Here is a 20,319-nt window from a genome sequence, read left to right on the forward strand (position 1 = left end):
TGATGCAAACTTTTTTAAGACATGGGGGTCACAGATTAGGCCGTTAAGTTGGGGAACTACCATCGGAAGGTCTTTAAGCATGTGTTTTGGAGCTCCAGTGTGTTCCATTGTTCCAGAAGGGCATAACTAGGTAAATTATTGTTACCAGTAATCAACATATCAGCCATACTGAAATGTCAGTCAAGTACAGAATTACAAAAAAAAAAGTGTGAGCATTAGGAGTATAATTAATGATACCTTGGGATCAAAGCCAGAAGTTAAGCTCATTTCACCAAAATTTCAAAACATTCTGAGAATGAGTATGGAGCACCAGAATGACTGGTGTATGAAGGAGAGCTAAACCTGTTTTTTTTTAGGATCTCAAGTGCGGGATTGGAACGGTCTCGTGAGAGAACAGGTGAGGTTAATTCACTAGAAGAGCAACCACCTAGTGCAGGAGCTTAATTGTTGCCAGCTGAAAAGATCCCGTGAACTGACTCTGGGAGGAGATATGTAAATGAGCCCAGAACTGGAGGCGGGGCTTTTTGGAGACGGGATAGGTTTGGTTGTTCATGGCTGCACTTTGAGACGCTCCTAGAGAGAACTGCTGGAGGGAAGGCTTCGAGGCTCCGGCTCCTGCTGAGGTTCTGGGTTCTGGTTACCCCAGGTTCCAGCAGAAGAAATCCTGTGCCTCACGTCCAGAGAATCATTCCTCGGAACTGATATCCTTAAGGTTTTGTTACTGTGTTCATTAATCCTCATTTCCTATTGTTTTGGTTAGTCGGGTTATAAGGGACGTAGGCTCGGTCACTAAGTTGTTAATAAAATATATTAGTTAAGAAAATTGAGCCTACAGGTGTAGATGAACAGATACTTATTTTTAAAAATAAGAAAATAGGTAGGCACAGTGGGACAGATCTATAATCCCAACACTTAGGAGATGGAGACTGGAGAGGCAGAAAACCTAGGACAGCTTCCCCTACCTAGTATGTCAGAGGCTAGTCTGGGTACCTGAGCTGTTATTGCGTTCAACAGTGAAAAAATACGAACATCAATATATTTTTACTGGTTTTCCCAGGCGACTCAGGTCTTATTTATTTCTCACTCCATTTCTATACCCCCTCTTGTGTCTAACCATTTCCCATTTTACAGATCTGAAAACCCAGACTCTTACTAATGTTGAGAGATTTACCCAGGGTCACAGAACCAATTACTGAGCTGATTGATTTCAAAGCTCATGTATGCAGCTTCTATATTATTTAATGTTTCTTATTGCATCTTGATAAGGATCAGAGAGGACGGTAGGGAGAGGCTGGGGGGGCGGCGTAGATCAGTTGCAATGGTCTTCCTGTGCCACTCCATAAAAACATTATCTTTTAATCTCTTAAGGTGAAAAGGAGTTCTTTGCTCTAAATCAGAGGCCAGGCAAACTTAGCTGGGAGGTGGTGGAAGCTGCCACAGTGTTCCAAAGGATACTGAGCCGTTCCCAACAGCAAAGCTTGTATCCATACTTTGGCAGGTAAGCAAGTTAAAGAAGAGCAGTGCACAGCTGACTGCTGACACAAATCCACAGTTAGAAAATACACCACAAGTTCCAGCCGCAAGGAAGAGAGAGAACATCAGGAGTCTCAAACACGTGGGGCCCTGCATAGAAAACGCTGACGAGACTCTTAGAACTGTCACTTTAAACTGCTTGCATAATGTCGGGGGAAAAAAATCACTTCACAGTTTTGCAGCAGAGTTGCCTCAACTTGTGAGCGCAGGTAGGCATAATGTGAAAGCATTGTCTTCCTTTAGAGCCTTTCTATAGTTTTCGGCTTAAAAAAGGTGTGTGAACTCAGAGCTGCCACAGAACACTCAATTTGAGGGTATTGAAAGGTTAGCAACTTAAGGATTGTATGTAGAAGTTTGGAACTTTTTTTTTTTGTCTTTAAAGACTCCTGCAAGCCAGCCTAAAGTCTCTCTTAACATGCTTTAGACTTCTTTTTGCACCCTCTGCTGTGGCACCCAGCACAGTGCTTACCAAGCCCATGTTGAATGTTAGTACAAGCACTGTGAATCCGTTCAAAATCTGTGATGGACACCAAAAACCAAGATTGCCTCTTGCATTCACTGGGACTCATTAGGCTAAGATACAAGTGTGCTTGCTTGTGGCAGGAATAATCCAAGGCAGTAAACAGAAAGCCACAAACAAACCTTAAGTCTAATGTGGAGCAGGAAGTGGAGATTCGATTTTGTGAAGGTGGAGAGGCTCTGAGGATGAGGGAGAGACTGGATTCCTGGGAAGGTCAAGTTTGGGCCCATGAGTGGGTGCGTTGGGGAGAGATTTTTCTTTGTGGATGAATGTGCTGTCTTGCTCAGGCTCACTACCTGTGGGAGTTAAGGGGAGACTCATTCCCTTCACATTGCAGGTTCCAGAGTGCTTAACTACAAAAGAGCACACAAGTCAAATTTTCAATACGAAACAGCTTCCACAACTGTCTGGCTCCACCCTTCTTTGAGTTCTGTGTTGAAGAATGAAGTATAGAGCGTGTTTCCCAGTGAATTTAAATGCCTTTGCATGCTAAAGCACATAAATAAGAGAGAGCCCAGACCGAGCATCCTTGGACTGATGGGACAGCAGTGCAATCAGTCCTCTCGCATCTACCACTCCATCTATGTCGTGCCCTGTGGTTTTCAGTAACATCGCTGATTATTCATTCACAGACCTGCTCATCCCATCACCACTATACACTGGGCACAATTGCTCATTGTTCTCCACTGATTAGGACGCTGTGGTTTATAAATGGATGATGCAAAAGAAAAATAGACCAAGGCCATTACTCGTAGGTGGATTCTCTAGTGCTACACTCTGGGGTAATCAATCTTCTGTGGACTATTTCCAGCCCACTTGCTGTTGGGAATTTTTAAAGTGACATTCTCTCCTGGCAACTGTAGCAAACCCCATGAATGTCCAATTTTAAAGGCACCTTAAATATTACTTTTTTTTCTCCATGACAGTAAAAGTATCTAATTTACCATTATACTATCTTTTATGTGAAACCCCCTAATGCTGGACTCAAGACTCTAAATGACAGACTAAAAGGCCTAAATAGAGAAGTATGCATATTAACATATCAAGACTGATGCTACTAAAGTAGCAATGATGGCCCTTGTCCATTACCAGATGATGGACAAAAGTTTAGACAACAGAATCACTATACATTCAATTATTCAACTAGTTCTCAGAATTAAAACTCTCTTTAATCATTGTCATATGTAACGTAACCGGCCTCTCATAATAGATAAAGAAAAGTTAAAAAAAGAAAGAAAGAAAGAAAGGCCAAATGTGTAGTAGATGAAACAAAGGTGTGCTTTTTTTCTCTTGAATTAAAAATTGGTCCTTCAAAATAGTCACAAGCTACACCAAAATAGGGCCCTTACTCTGTGGTCCATTCCCCTCTTTGATATCCACATAGCCTCCAGCATTACTGTGCTGAACACAAGAGGTGCACATAAGTAATACTTTGCATGACTAGGGCACTTACATATCTCTGGAAAATTAGGAATGCAGAGTTTAATTAAAGTCTGTAAAGGAATGATAGTGAAAAAGAAAAAGTTGTATTCATTTTTGTAGATTTCTAACGTCTATCTATGTCAGTTGTATGAAACTATCAACCCAGGGTCTAACAAAATCTGCCACGGGAAAGATGTGCTCTTTCTTGGTACATGCAAACAAATAGATTTCTCATGTTTCAGTTCAGTAATGGAAAAAGTAAATGGATATAACTCACACCCAGGAGGACAAATTCTGCATGTTTTATTTTATTTGTGTGTGCTAGATTCCAATCTTTCGATAGTGGCATACAACCTGGAGCAACCACAGGAAAGTAGAAAGGGCTACGCTAGAGGGAGGACAGGAAAGAGAGAGAAATAATAGGGTTCCCTATCTACAGGGGGGAGAATGGAAAAGGGGGAAATTTGCCTGACCATAGGGGAGGGTGGGCACTACAGAAGGAGAATGAAAAAGAGGAATAAAGAACACCAAGGATGCTTGAAAAGCCACAGGGAGGTTTGTTATTTTTACTTAAAAGTAAATGTTTGTGTGTCCTTGTGTGTGTGTGTGTGTCTTTGTATGGCTGGTTGTGTAAGTATGTGTGTATGTGTGTATGTGTGTTTGTGTATGTGTATGTGTGTGCACGTGCATGTCTTGTGTGTATGTACAATATAAAGCCTTTCTCTGTCTGAGTGTGAATGTGGATAGCGTGTGTCAAAACCAGCAACGACTGCATCATCTTTCCAGATGTTTATAGCCTCAGACATCTTCCTTATGGAGACCTCCTCTTAGACGAATTCCTCCCGCTGTGCTGTATATAATAAACATGCTGAGGTTCCAGTTTGTTGTACAGCTGATGCTCTCTGTCAGCGCTCACACAGCCCACCCGATCCAAGTGTTTCTGCATATGAGTCTGTGTGTCTGTCCTGTCTTCATTCCCTTGGTGTGCTATGCAGGTTTTCAGATCCTAGACATGCAGGAATGTCCGGTTGTGTTTGATCAACCTAGCCAACATGACTTTTGAAATGAGGTAACTCATGAAAAAAAATGTTAAATAATAAATATATAGAAAAGCCTTGTACAACATGATCCAAAGGAAAGAGGAGTAGAAGGACGAAAGGTTTTCCAAGTAATTTTCAGAGGTGATGATTTTCAATTATGCAGGTTCAATTTAAAAGACACATCCTGAGGTAGAAGAAATGGTTGAGTATTTAAGAGCATTCATGGCTGTTTGGAGGACATAGGTTCAACTCCTAGTACTTGTATGACTGTTCAGATTTTTTTGTAATTCCAATTCCTTCTAGCCTCCTCACACCAGCACTCAAGCAGTGTGTATACATATGCATATGCATGCAATCAAAACACTCATACATATAAAATAAAACAAATGCCATTTGGGGGAGGTTGAGACAGCATTTCTCTGTATATCATTGGCTGTTTTGGACTCCCTTTGTAGGCCAGGCTGGCTTTGAACGCAGAGATCCGCCTGTCTCTGCCTCCTGAGTGCTAGGATTACAGGCCTGTGCCACCAGACCTGGCCAAACAAATGCCTCTTAAAGATCAACAAATTCCAGAGGTTACAGTGACCAGATCAGGCTACTGGACATTTCTATTAACATGATAATTATCTTTGTTTTTACTTAAGAGAAAAGGGTAAAATAGCAGAAATGTCTATGAAGAAAGGAATCTTTCCATACTTGAAGAGAAAGAAAAATATGCACAAAAGTTAGCCTATATTTCAGATAACTTTCTTATATGCTAATCTCTAGTATTTATCATAATGACTTCAAGTCTGGCAAAAGTCCTAAGGATCATGAGCAGATTAAATTCCACTCATTACCCTGTTGCTAACTAGGCAGGAAAATGTCTGATGCGAGTCACAGTGGTTTCTAATAACTTGCTCTGTGACCTTGGAAAATTCACTTAACTGCTCTGAACTTCAATTTTAATATTTATCAAATAAAATGGCTGAGAGGGATCATCTGCAATCTTTTGGATAGCAGAAAGGCATTTTTTTTTAAAGGAAGTGTTCAACAAAATATCATCAGATCAACATGTCCTAGAGCTGGAAAATTAAATTATTGAAATACTTGTCAGGAGTAGTGGAGGTTCCCAGAAGCCTTTCCAGATAATTGTGATATGTGGAGATTTGTGGGTACATTAAACACCCCAGGATCATAAAAATACTGTGGCTTACAAGTCAGACTTCAGACTATGCTTTTGCTGGACAACCTATATTAATTTCAGGCCTCCAGATTTATTCTAAATGTTGACTTTGCCGTAACAGAATGATCCCGAGGGTGAAGGCATTTGCCAAGCCCAATCACCTGGCTCGATATGTATAACTCATATGGTACACTTTGGAAATCTCCCCTTTGATCTCTACACATGCACAGGCATCTATTTGTTTATTGAAAATAGGATATGATAGAGCCCAGGAAGGCCAAGAGCACCTTGTGTAGCTTTGTCTGGCCTTGAAATGACCCTCATGCCCTACTGTCTGTTGCCCAGTATTATAGGCATGTACCCACAGTGTCCTGCTTTATTTAGTTTTCTTGGTCTTTAGTAAGGTTGGATTTGAAGAAAAAGCATTTGATTTTGTTTTAATTTATTTTCTCCATCAAAATATTTATCAGTCATGGTAAAGAATTAAGGACTTACGTTATGTAGGATTTCAGGATAGATAAAAATCCCCAAAGAGGAAGAGGCATAATGCATAATGACTAGGGCAATGGGTGATATGGATTGAATGCTTAGAAAACACAGCTCACCCCTGAAGCAAAGTTGCCTATGATCCTCAGTGCCTGCCTCTATGGCTCATCCACTAGAGACATGGTAAGTCTAAAGGTTTCTACAATATCCCCAAATAGCCCCCACCACTGAAGATAAAGTGCACAAACATGTGAGCCCTCGGAAGACATAACACATTCAAACCTGAGCACCATCTTTGCTGCAAGTAGCAAATAACAAAGCATAGGCTGAAACCAAATACACTGAAGCTTCCCTATACAGGGGATCACGGCCACCCCAGAAGCCGTAGTGTGCCAAATGTGGGATACTTCCCTTTGAAATGTTGGATCCCCTTTAAGCACAGGCTAGTGACATTGCTCTTAGCACTGGCCACCCAGAACCTGATGTTAAGATTCTATTGCTGGAGACACAACAGTCTTTAGACCCAGAACAGGGAGAAATCAAGTGGGTACTGAGCAGGAAACTTCTTCAGTACTGGCTAGCTTTCCTAGTACTCTGAGGTAGGCTCTGGAGTCATTCATCCACAGTCTTTGCCAGCTTTGAGTTCTATGTACTACAATTTTTAACCGAAGTAGCAGGATATGCCCATTTATGCAGTAGCAGTATTGGTAACAAACTGCTCTGTCATTGTATTTCCGATCTGTCTACATGGGGGAAACACATGGCTACTAATGTGAATTTGACCAAGAACCCATGGTTGGGGATTTCATAGTCCACAGGGGGAAGCCTACTACTATTGTTTTGCTGAATGGACAGAGTAGCAAAGTGCCCCTTAAATTTGTGTCATACCCATTGATTAGAGAAGATTCTGGACTTCAACAGAAAAGTTTCTGTTTGTAATTAATGGTGGCTAATGCAGAAACTTACTGCTGGTCAAATTGTAGAGAATACGTGCCAGTGGACTTCCTCGGAGACAAATCGACATCTATGTCTCTCACCATTTTGAAGCCTCAGAAATCATTAGAAGAGTGGGTAGAAAGGGTAGGAATCAGAGGTTAGGAAAGGCTGAGCAGACTCTGCATTCTGAACTTGGCAGGACTGCTTCACTCCCTCACGAGCAGCAGGTGTGGCTGCTGACATAAGACACACGCAGATGATAAAGCTATAAACATTCTAGCATGGAAGAGGAGGGGACCTCTCAACTCTTCACTGCAAAATGAGGATTTATAGACAGTGGAGCTTTTTAAGAAGACAGGAGAGGTGTTCTTCTGAAATAATATGGGCCCAGACAGAATGACCATACTCCAGCGCATGGTCTCATGTCCAGCAGTTTAAGAACAGCACAAACCGCACTTGATTTATTTGAAAGTGTTATGCAGATGGGAGTTTGGTAGTAAGATGGAAGTGGATATTTGAGGATTTAGAGAAAATATGGGGATTGAATATCAAAATATATGGTGTGAAATTCTAAAAATAGTAAAAATATATTAAGAATAGATAAATATGTATAGTCTTCTAAGAAAGACATCCATGTACCTACCACTTACTACACAATACTGAACTACACATTATGCCAAACCCTAAAACCTTCCATTCAGAAACCAATATAGAAATACACTCATACATACAACACATAAAAAATATACAGAACTAGGGGCTAGAGAGGTACCTCAGAGGTTGCGAGCCCTGTCCGTTCTTCCAGAGGTCCTGAGTTCAAATCCCAGCAACCACATGGTGGCTCACAACCACCTACAATGTAATCTGATGCCCTCTTCTTGTATGCAGGTATGTGGGCAGAATACTGTATAAATAATAAATAAATAAATAAATAAATATTTTTAAAAAATTCACAGAACTAGTAGAGGAGGACCATGCATTCAATATCAACATAAAATTCTTTCCTAGTTCTATGAGGTTTTCAAAGCAAGTATGTGAAGATAAACTTTTCTTTTATACATTTTAATTATTGTGTCTGATTTTTATTGATAAATGTAACATTTGTACACAAGTATGAGATATAGCATGTATGTGGTTTTGGTGAATGCATGCATCAGGTACACATATCTGACAATAAGTAATGTATCCCTCACCACAATATTAATAATTTACATATGATAATTACGATCAAGATTTAGTTTAATTTCTGGATATATAATGCATCATTGTTAACTCTATTCACCATGTCATAGAAGACCAGAACTTATTCATCCTATCTGAGTTTATTGTACATGTAAACTAATCTCTTTCTGTTATACTTTTATTCTAAAACATAAAATTTCATCCTATGTGTGCACTTGAATGATCAATACTTCTAAATTTTACTTAAATGGTTTTGAAGTGGTAGTTTTATAATCACCATTCCTACTTAATATTCATATATTAAAACATATCATGATAATTTTACAAGATAGAGATACTATTTGAATGAACAAATGCTAGCCTACCCTTCATAGGCATCTAGAAAGTGATAGAAGAAATGTATATTCTTCATCTTGTTTTCTTCTTTCTTTCTTTCTTTTTTGTTTTTGTCTTTGTTTTGCTGTTGTTGTTATTCTGAGACAAGGTTTCTCTGTGTAGCCTTGGCTGTCCTGGACTCACTTTGTAGACCAGGTTGGCCTTGAACTAACAGAGATATGCCTGCGAGTGCTGGGATTATAGGCATGTACTACCACTGCCTGGCTAAAAGTGACCTCTGATGGTGTCTTGGCTCTTTGACTTATTGGCTAAACAACACTGGAGAATTATTTTTTTTTTTTTAAGCATCTAATACTTGATCTACAACATAGCTTGATAAACTTCTAAGCATTAAATAACAAAAGAATATGTAAATAATCCATTTTAATATAACCAAAATGTGACAAAAACATTATTATCTTAACAAAAAAGCAGACAGATTCCTCTCACTGGCATGTAGTCATTGAATACCCTAATGAGCAAAGAGGCACTAAACAAAAGCAGTCTTGTTGGAATCCAGTACAAAGTTAAACACTTCCCATATGCAGGAGACTTTGATGGTACCTGATTCTCAGAAGAAAAAGGCATGTCTTCTGCAATCTCCTGCAGAGAAAACAAGATGATGTGTACAGTCAGCTCGGAAGCATTCCAAGATGTGCTGGAAGAATTAAACTGTTCTATTGATTATATACTGCCAGAAAAGTATCCAAAAGACCTCGTTCTTCCTGGAACCTATTTGAAAGTATTTGCTTAACAGTTTTAAATTGTTAAAAGTATAGTACAGACTTGGTAGAAGTGTTTCTAAAATAAGAAAAATATATACTTCAAGCATCATAGAATTTATCCTAAAAGAGTGGTGTCAGAAAAAAATGTTGTGGAATCATTGTGCTTTTTTAAAACTGATTTTTCAATTGTACCTTTGAAAGTAGCAATACGAAATAAAATCAATAAAGTCTGTGATTATCAAATTTTTCTTAATATTTTAAATTGGCTATTCCAATGCAGTGTTTTTTATTTGTCAATGTCAACAATAAATATATATGTTCATACCTGTAGATATAAAATGTGAAGTCATTAGACACATATACAGTGTTATGCATGTGGGATCTTTTCATTGATGCATACTATGTTGACAGAGAAATATGGCTTGACGCTTACATTAGGAATCTAAATTTAAAGTTGTTGATTCTTCCTGATATGATTAAGTTTTATAATCAAGCCATCATGGATAATTTATCTGCCAGCTTGAATATTTTATCTAATTTAATTCATATATGTATATGTCTTTCTATATTTATACGTAGATCTTGAATAGAAATGTTTACTCTCTGCTTCTCATAGCAGCTTGATAATTGCACAACCTATATTAGTATTTCGGTTTAAGCAAGTAAGACTGGGAATTGAGGAATAATCAGTAATGGTTATCTGCCTTTTCCTATTTAAGAACAATAATGGCACTCAGTCATCCTGAACAAGGCTGTTAATTAATCATTGTAGCTATGCAGGTTGAAGTCCCAATGTTATCACCACCGAAGCATAGCAGTAATATAAACTCTGCTTAAGTGCTTTTGTTCTGTGAAATAAATCTTTGCATTACAACCATTGCTAATCATTTATTAAAAGTATAACACTTTGCTATTATCATACTTGATTGTGTTGTTTTTAAGCCATTTATTTGGTTTATCTATTTGCAAGCTCAAATTTAATTTGCTGAGGATTTTAAGCATGCAGTGAGTTTGGTGGGAGGAAACTGGGGCATGCTTTATGATAATACTCCCTCAAAAATAAGAGCAAAATCCAAACTAATGCCGTGGGGGAGAAAATCTTATCTGACTGACAATCTAATAGATTACCCAACAGGTATTTGAGCTAAAGCAAAAGTGTTGTTAGAACCGGATTTTACTGTGGAGCACAACTAAAAAGATCCTAATAACACTGATTAACCAGATTACTTCAAACAGCTAGAACTTTCTATTGATTTGAAGAGCATGTTCTCTAATTTGGAAGTTTAGGTAATAGCCTAATTTGCTTAAATGTTAGTTAGTATCTGCAAATAATTCAAGGGAAATTACTACTTTGTAGTCTCAAGAGACTTAGATTCCCCTCAGGAAACAAGTCTTTTAAAAGACTTTAAGCAGATACAGGTTGTTGTTACCATTGTTTTTAATTCATACAACCCAAAGAGAAAGGGTCTTGATTCTTCTTGTCATATGAAAGGTATTGTTACTTCTTGAATACTTCAAAAACAAGAAGCATGTTCCAAAACCCAAAAGCAGACCTTGGATAGATGGTGGCCCACATACATTCCTCTATGTATACATTGATTTGCATCTAAATATGCAATGGTGCAGTTTATGAGGAAACTGCACATTACTAATTGTTAAATGGTAGACCTGTAATTCACACAGCAGATGAAAGTTTGTTTATTTTTAAAAATGCACCTAGGGATGATGCTGTAAAATGAATTAATTATTCTGTATATGTTAATTAATACAGTAAATTATTACAGCAGCAGTTATTCATAAACTAGCTATTTTCCAATTAAAAGACACAGAAACTTGTTAGAGTTATTGTAAGCCTTAAGGCCTGGAGCTGGGCATATGTTAACCCTCTAAGCGTCCCATCTAAAATCTCAAATACTTGCACATGCTCCATTTGGGCTACTTCTGCTCCACCAGGCCTATCCTCCAAGCATGTTGCTCTTGCCCAGGTGCTCCTGGTTACCCCATGGCAACCACTAGTCCCTTCACCATCCATCTTCCTCCTCCTCTCCTTTTTAGTTCCCCTGAGACCACAAACCAGGAAACCTTAGCTCCACCTGCATTTCTTCTCCTCAGCCTGGGCTGTTAGCAACTTTATTAACAAGCAGGAATAATTAGGAAGCATTCTGTACATCATATGGATACAGGAGATGGTTCGACACACATAACAATGCTCTTGGAAGGGTGGTAAGGAGATCTCAGGGAGCTAAAATCAGCATGAGAAAACACAGTGCAAAAGACCCTCCTCCTACATGCTGCAGAGTTATTTCAATACATTATATCAAAAAAGATTAAGTTTTTTTGTATTGTATTACTTCAGGGGGACCAGGACAATTTGATAGTAAGACTGTCATTCATAAGCCTAGGTAGTTTTCTTTCTTTCTTTTTTATTTATTTATTTATTTACTTATTTATTTATTTATTTTGAAAAGGTTTCTCTGTTTAGGCCTGGCTGTCCCAGAACTCACTCTGTAGACAGTGTTTTATGATGCAGCTTAAAGTAACATTTAATTTAGGCAATTACTCTGGCTCAATAATCAGAGACCACATGACCTCTTTAGAGAACATTGCTTGACATTCTGACAAAATAACGATTTCATAAATACTCTATCATCATCAGTCATCATCATTGTTTTCCATTTAGTTCTTTTGTGTATTAATTGATTAAAACTATTACAAATATCTCTGACCTGAAAAGGTATATAGATACACAGATATACACAGACACACTTGTATATGTATATATGCATATACATGATATGGCTAGTAATAGTTTGGTAAACCTTCCTAGTTAAAAAGAATACTACCAAAACTTTTACTGACTTTTAAATTATAAATCTGCTTTTCATCTTAAAAATTCTTCACTAACTATTCTGGGACTTGGTTTCCTATTAAAAATTCGAGTTCCCTTAAGTGTTTCTCAGCAATTTGATATTCCTCTGTTGAGAATTCTCTGTTTAGCTGTGAACCTCATTTCTTAATTGGATTATTTGGTTTGGTGGTGTTCAATTTCTTGAGTTCTTAGCATATTTTATATATTATTCCTTTGTTGGATGTAGTGTTGGTGAAGATCTTTTCCCAATCTGTAGGCTGTCGCTTTGTTCAGTTGACAGTGTCCTTTGCCTTACAGAAGCTTTTCAGTTTCATAAGTTCCCATTTATTAATTGTTGATCTTAGAGCCTGAGTTGTTGGTGTTCTGTTCAGTAAGTTTTCTCCTGTGCCAATGAGTTCTAGCCTCTTTCCCATTTTTACTTCTAACAGATTTGGTGTGTCCGGTTTTATGTTGAGGCCTTTAAAATATATATGCCAGATATACTGGGCTAGAAGTTTGAACATGGTGCTCCAATGTTATTGAGAGTTTTGAGTTGACTTTTCAGGAAGCAAACTGTCTCTGTTCTGTTTACTTGGGTAATTCATTTTATTCCTTCTTAAGCCTCTGAAGGGGTTGAAGACCAGATAGTTTAGTTTTGCAATTAAGCTTAGTTGTTTAGGGGTTAAAATGTTTTAAGATCTAGATAGATGTTTTAAGTTGATAGAGATGAGATTTGATAGATATTGATTTACATTCGGAAGTTTAGACTCACCAAGAGAGGAAAGATGTTTTCTTCAAGGTTGCCAAATACAAATAGCCAAAACAGTATGAATGTAACATTTATATAATTTATGATTGTTTCATGGTTCTTCTTGCTGTATGTAATTTATTTAATATATTTATGTTATATATGCTTATTATATATGTGTGTATTTAAGTATATATATGCATGCATATGTGTGTGCAATAATATAAATGCATATGTAAAAAATGATTAAATAAAAATATTTAAAAATTAAATGACTGAATAACACACATACAGAAAGAAAATTTGATAATTTTCTATTCTTTTCATATTTCACTCCGGTGCTTTAGAAATTATCAACAATTACAATGTTTGTTTAATAATATAGTGTCAAGAAGCACCCACTTGATTTCTTAATAGTATTTGACTTTTAGCAAATGTTCAGAACTACTGAAAGAAATTGGAGGTACCTCCTTTTGAGTTTCTGTTCGTAATTCATTAACAGATCCTCACACTTGGCTCAAGCAGCCCATATTGTACATGGATGAGCAATTATAAATCAGATTGCCACAAAGACTCATCCAAACTAACCTATCAAAGAAAGCATCATTGCAATAAATTAACAAAAGTAAACTTTCAAAGGTACATCCTGTGAAGCTCAAGGACAAGAGACGAAAACTAAAACATTTGCCTTTTGTTGAATAGGTCAGTCACGTCACTCTGAATCCAGGAAATGAACACAATTCCTTAATTTTCCTATTAGAGTTCTCTGCAGTCCAACTGCAAATAATTATTTTAATTAATTCCCTTAAGTGAATTTCTTCGCTGAGGAAAGATATAGGTAAAATTAATGTTATTTCCCCTAATGTTACTAGCCCTCCCTATATTAATCTTTTTAGAATGCTCTTCTCTCCTTTGACTCTCTTAAAAATCAGTCACTATCAATCCTCATGGACTTGTCAGTTGCAATGTTTCATTTCTAGTATTTGAAGCGTTTGGATAGTGTTAGGTATCTGCAACAGTCTGCCTACCTGTGATGTCACTGCTTACCTGCCATGAGGGCGTGGCCCTGCCCAGGGCCATATAAAAGAACAGATCCTCCAAGTGGCTCTCTCTTTATGCCTTTTTACCTCTCTCTACTTCTCTCTCTCTCTCTCCTCTCTACCCCACCTCACTATCTATCTCTATCTCTCTCCCATCGTGTGTCTCCCAGAGACAAGTCCTTTATCTCTCCATTAAACCTCTTAAGTGGTTCTGTTACATGATGTGATTTCATCCCTCTGTACAGTTCCGCCATTCATCTCTAACCTCTGCAGCCCACTTTTTACTTATAGAACAAAGAGAAAATTTATACAAGGAAACATATGCCTGATGATTTAATGAATACCAGGTATAAGAAAAAAAGTAGGAAGGGAAGAGAGTGGGGAGAATCAGGAGAAGGGGGGGAGGAAGAAGAGGAGGGAGAGAAGTATAAAGAAACTTCTTTCATATTTTTACTTGTGGTTTCTACTTCTGTTTGATTTTTTTACCCTCCTCATTTCCTAGCCTGATTTAGTAGTTAGTTACCCTTCATTTTATCATGGACACATGCAGAATTGTTCTCCCTATTCAGTCATAAGTTCTTTGATAATAGAGACTGCATTTTGTTTTATATCTTTATGCAGTTCTTGATTTTCTCTTGGCTCATTCTTCAGCAGGGCATGACATATTCTAACTGCACATGAAACACTTGTTAAATAAAAGAATGTGAAACAAACAAAATAAGAGTAATGTTTCATGGTGAAGGCAGGGGCTTTTTACAAATGTAAGGGCTGTTTTGGAACACATGTATGTGTAGGTAGAGAGCCACATATATAGCAACATATGCTAGACGCACTTTTGTCTTTTTACGGCTTGATTTTAAGATTGATTGCACAATTACATAAGTCTTCTAAAAGTTTGAATCTTTTACAATTTTATATTGTGTATATAGGCATGCACAGCATAAGTCAGCATGAGAGAGAGAGAGAGAGAGAGAGAGAGAGAGAGAGAGAGAGAGAGAGAGAGAGAGAAAGTAACTCTTCTGCAGTACAGCTTTTGAAAGAAATTTGCAGAGAGTTGTGTGTGCTGAGTGTATGCTGAGCAGGTGAATATCAAAGGCAGACTTCCCTTGGCTGCCATTAACTACATGAAAGCTTCTGGAACTTATTCCTTTGCTCACTTTAGTGCCTTGTATAATGAGATCAGAAGACAGAAATTCTGGAAACTCTTAGGTTCATCTGTAGCTGCCAGACAAAGAGACACAATCTTCAGAGGAATGATGATTCTCTTAGAAAACATAGAGTATCCAGATGGCAGAAGGGGCTGACTATTCTCACCTCACCATGCTTAGTTGGCATGGAATGCTTTGCCTTTTACTAGCTTTTCTTTTCTTTATTTTTCTTCTGTTTAATGTATTGTGAGCATGAAGTAGCCCACTTTTTTGCACACAGAAGAAAATAAAAAGCAGATTTATGCACATTAAAATTATTACAGGGAAATTAATCACATGTATACCACCATATATGCATGTTCTATCTGGAAAAGATGTAGATCATATCTAACAGTTGGAGAATTTGTGATTTCTGAGGGGTGCCCTAATTCTCACCTCATATGCCTGTGTCCTTGGTGTTACAAATAGATAACACATGATTTGTAATCTGAACAAAGGTTGACTTTATTCAGTGTGTTTCTTAAGCAATTATATGAGACTTTCAACCGTATGGAAAATAAATATATCTTGCAACTTATGGCAATAGCTGGTGTCAGCCATATGTGAGTTAGGATCAACATTAAGGCTGGTGCAAGACAACAGATGAAAGTGCACTGTTGATGCTTCAGGATCTTTTGACACAGAGCAATATAGTGCACAAGATCTCCTTCTTCATTAAAATTAAAGTCAAACAATTTTACCAGGTCACTGGCTTTGGATTCTTAGCCTCCCTAAACACACTTTTAAAGCATTTACATGTGAACATCCTCGGATGCTGGATTAAGAGTTCCAACTCACCCAAAGCTCTGATGAGCTCCGCCGTGTCATGTTCATTTTATGGTGAGTTAGCTTTGCTGAGCATTTCCCGGTTCCAGGATGAAATCCAAATTTAAGTCTCTCTTGTAACCATGACTCTTAGTAATATTCCACTTTACACTTCCAGTTGTGTGGACACTTTGACACAGGGGTTCTCTACCTGTGGGTTGAGAACTATAGGTGTTTTGTATAAGATATCCGCATAGCCAATATTTACATTACAGTTCAAAACAGTAGCAAAATTACAGTTATGGGATGGAAATGAACCAATTTTGTAGCACAACATGAGGAACTGTATTTAAAGGGCGGCAGCATTGGGAAGGTTGAGAACCACTAGTAGAGGACCACTAATTAGACTCTACCCACATCCCCACTGAAGCTCCTACTACTGTAACTTCCAAGTGAAACCTGCAGCATGACCTCAGGAACACAACATGGAAAGAGAAAGCCTGAACATCAACCTCGAAGGTGGAATTCCTTACTTGATTAGGTCTACTCTCTGCCTATGAAGATGTGGTCGTTCAAGAAACACTCTCTTGAGTCTAATGAAAAGTCATGATTTGTAACATATCACAGTGGGGGGAAAAAACTACTGGACACCAGTTAGCCAAGAAATCTTACATGTCATAAAAAATGATGTTGTCCATAATAGTATAACTATGATTACTATTTAAGGGTTAAAAATTGAGTGACCCTGTTGTTTTGCGAAGGTCTAAATTTCTTCATTGATTATTGTTTTCTATTCATATATAATGAGGAAGATAGAAGGAGCTATTTCGGAGATGGGGAACCTGTGCTCAGAAATATCAAGGGATTTTTTATCAAGATTATGAAATAATATGAAGTTATGCTTTACCTATGGAGCTTAGGTTCAGAATGTTATACGCTTAAAAGCCATACAGAATTATATTTTTTAATTTTTGTTTTTTCACTCATTGAGCTGTTTGCTGCCTACATTATTTTCTTCTTGACTCATATGTATCCATCATATATACATTGCCCTGTTTATTGCAATGATCTTTTCACTTTACAAATGAAAAGAACATGTTTTAGTTCTCTGGCAGCAACAGTCAAATAAATGATCTATAGCTGTCTCTCCATTCATTAGGATTCCATGTAAATGTTTGTATTTATGGTGACTTTAAAAATACCAACTTATTTTACAAGGAAGGAAGTACAGTGCCAGGAAATTTTGGTGACCGTTTAAAATGTTTTCTGTCTCCTTCAGAGCCATAGAAATCTTATTAAACATTCACACACAAGCATAAAACAGAGAGGGCTCATAGCTTAAGGTTCATTGTATCTTTAGATTTGTTGCTTGTAGTATTTCTGCATTGAGAAACAATATTGCCAAGCATGTAAGCTTAATTTAAATAATATGACTTCTAGCTGAAAGTTAATTATAAGAAATGATGGCCACAGGAAGGATTTTTGCACTTCTGGATATGTGTGTTCAGAGACTGTCTTTGGTTGTATTCTGTTTTGCTTTCCCAGATAGCAAATGTCAAGTTCTTGACATTATTCAAGTTTTTTCAACATGAGAAACCTGAATTTTGTTCTCCAAAGACAAAGAAGTGGTGATTTCAACCTTTAAACTCAGTATTCCAAAATACAAGTTGTACACATTCTGCATTGATTATCTGCCTTTTTATAACTGTAGTGGTTGGTATTGGGAGGGTTAAGGAGGGTCTGTATTGGAGTTAGAATGGAGAATAAGAATGACAGCCATAAGAAACAAGTGGGGAGCACATGGCCTGGGCAGGAGGTACCAGGTCATCACTGTCCTTTCAGTTAGAGAAGGGCCATCTTCTTGCCTGGTGGGGTCATATCAAACATTTCTGGCTAGGACCCAACTAAGCCTGAACAAATGCCCTCCATATTATGTCATGCCACCACACCATGAGAGGAGTTACTCCTGCTGTTTGTCAGCGGAAGATATTTGGAGATTTTGTAAGCATTTAATATATTTAGAGTGGCTAGGGGCATTGCTAGTTGTATGTTAGGGGGTAGGCAATTGTTTTTGTGGTTGTTTGTTTGCTTGCTTTTTAACTTGGGCTTTTCGAGTTTGACGTGCTCTTTTTGTGAGTCCTTGGCTCTAGGGATTGTAAGCAATCTCCATGTGAAGGGTAATCATCCACTGTCAGCATAAGGTTTTACACTGGGAACTAGTAAAAACAGGGCCATTATCAGTTTTATCTGTAGGGGAAAAACTATGACAGTAAAGGTGGAGAGTAAGTAGTAAATTAATATTTTTGGGATTTCTGCTGTTTAAGCTTTAGCCCATATGAACTGCAAGTGTGTGTCCGCAGTAACCCAGATATATTTTTTGGTGACCGAACGGAGGATTGCGGATAACGTCAATTTGCCAGAGGGCACTGGCTTTGAGACCTCAGGTACCTCGTCATTTGTAAAAGCTCAAACCAGAAATAAAAGAAAGAAGGGAAAAATATTACCAGCCCTTGTTATGGGAGGCAAGATTGGGGTGGCGGTGGTATTGAGTTCCCTTTCAGGGTAGGGTGGGGTATATTGCTCATCATCCTCCTGTAAGTCCTGGTGGTCTTTGAGCGTCACATTGGCACCAAATGCAGTTCAGGCCCAGTTTCCTCCCCCTTTGTGTCATAATCAGCCTGAAATCCTGTGGATCCTGAGAGGGCCAGCAGAGTAGGAACAGCCAGAACCAGAAGAGACCTCAGGAGGCTGTGAGCATGACTAGCACAGACTCTTGGGAGACAGCTTCAGTGAAACAACTGTTTCAGTTTAGTAGGGGAAACAAAGGGCTACTTAAACCTCTAGGGGTTGAGTAGGTACTTTCAGGGTGAGTGTACCTCACTGGCCAGGGACAGAGTGCTGAGTGCATCTTATTTGCATAAGGAGGAATTCCAAGTACTTCTGGATGTGACCTTTTAAAGGGAGACAGAGTTTAACCTGCTATGTGACCTCCTCTGAGTGACAAAGGTCTATGTGTGCCAGAACACTCAGGCTTGGGACAGGGCAGGGAGCAATTTTACTCCTGCCAATCTCAGGACTAGTTTTCTGGGGTTTGGACGTGCTTCCTCCCTACTCTTGCTTCAGGCACGCTTCCTCCAGTCCCATGGTTCCCAGGACCCACAGCTGTGTACAAATGTATCAGGCATCTCCTCAGTTTTTGATTGTTCTATGCTTACCATACAGGTGATTTACTACTTTAAACTTATAGGCCTGACATAATTTTAAAAATCTATGATTTAAGGAACTTAAGTAAGAGATATTAGGTTTACCCAATTCTGAACTCAGGGAGTTCTCCTTGAAGATGTGGACGTTTGATTTTCCTGAGACCTTTTTAAGGGGCTGCACTTGGCCCCTTCTCGCTGTTGAGTCACAGGGTTCTTTCCTTGAGAAGGCATCTTTTGTGTGTCTTTTCTGTGAAGAAATGTCTTTTTCTTATGATGACCGCAGACACTGTCACTTAGGGCCTACCTATTGGACCTACTTCTTTATTTTAATTATCTCTTTATATGATGTATATAAAAATATCACCACATTCTAAAGTAGTAGGGAATGAAAGCTTCAGTATATGAGGAGCTGGGGAGAAGAGATATCATTAAAACCAAAACAATGTAGATAAATTGACTTCAAATCCTCTAATAGTAAACTGATCACATAAATGATAGGTGCAAATTCACTAAAATATAATGATTCTAATACTGTCATAATTTTGAATATTTTTACAATATTTGTTTATCTATTTCAAGTACTTTTTAATGCATAAAGATATTTAAAGAGAAATATTTTATCATCAGAGTACATGTAAAGAAATTAAATTTACTAACTATGAATATAAGGTCCTAAAATTAAAAACCAAAATGTATTATTTGATCTTGCTGCAGTATATACTATAAACCGAAAGTCTCCTCTATCTTGTTTAAAATGGCAAGTGTTGAAAATGTGGTAAAGTCACATTAGCAACATACTGATTCATTCTCTTTGAAGTATCCTGAGGGAAGGAAAAAAAGTTGAGATGAGAAAATAACTTTCTTGCTGTAAGATTTAAGGTTAATTATTGCCTTTCCAGGATACTGTCTGCAATCATCTTGTGTTCCAATGAAAACCATTCTGATTTACATCCCAGGTTCATATCCTCCACATAGGCAAACTCTGGACTCATTGATTTCAAATTCCATTTCAAAGATCCTACCAATCTTTTAAGATATGTAAGTGTCAAGTATAAAACGAAGTAGAAAGGAAAGTTAATAGTAAAAGTTGTGGGGTTAACTGTATGTCAAATGGATTGAGAGGAGCCATTGAATAATGTCTTTA

The 20,319-nt window shown here is 37.8% G+C and overlaps 1 long non-coding RNA gene across 1 annotated transcript; it reads right to left on the reverse strand.

Moving 5' to 3' along the window:
- Nucleotides 1-9,034: 9,034 nt before the first annotated feature.
- LOC311583123 lies at nucleotides 9,035-19,373 on the reverse strand. The gene is made up of 3 exons (XR_014774383.1): nucleotides 19,281-19,373; nucleotides 16,006-16,183; nucleotides 9,035-9,262 (listed from the first exon to the last, which is right to left on the reverse strand). It is a non-coding gene; the product is annotated as an uncharacterized lncRNA (long non-coding RNA).
- Between the last annotated feature and the right edge of the window lie 946 nt (nucleotides 19,374-20,319).

Source organism: Acomys minous, assembly GCF_964271855.1.
Source record: "Acomys minous genome assembly, chromosome: 14".
NCBI lineage: Eukaryota > Metazoa > Chordata > Mammalia > Rodentia > Muridae > Acomys > Acomys minous.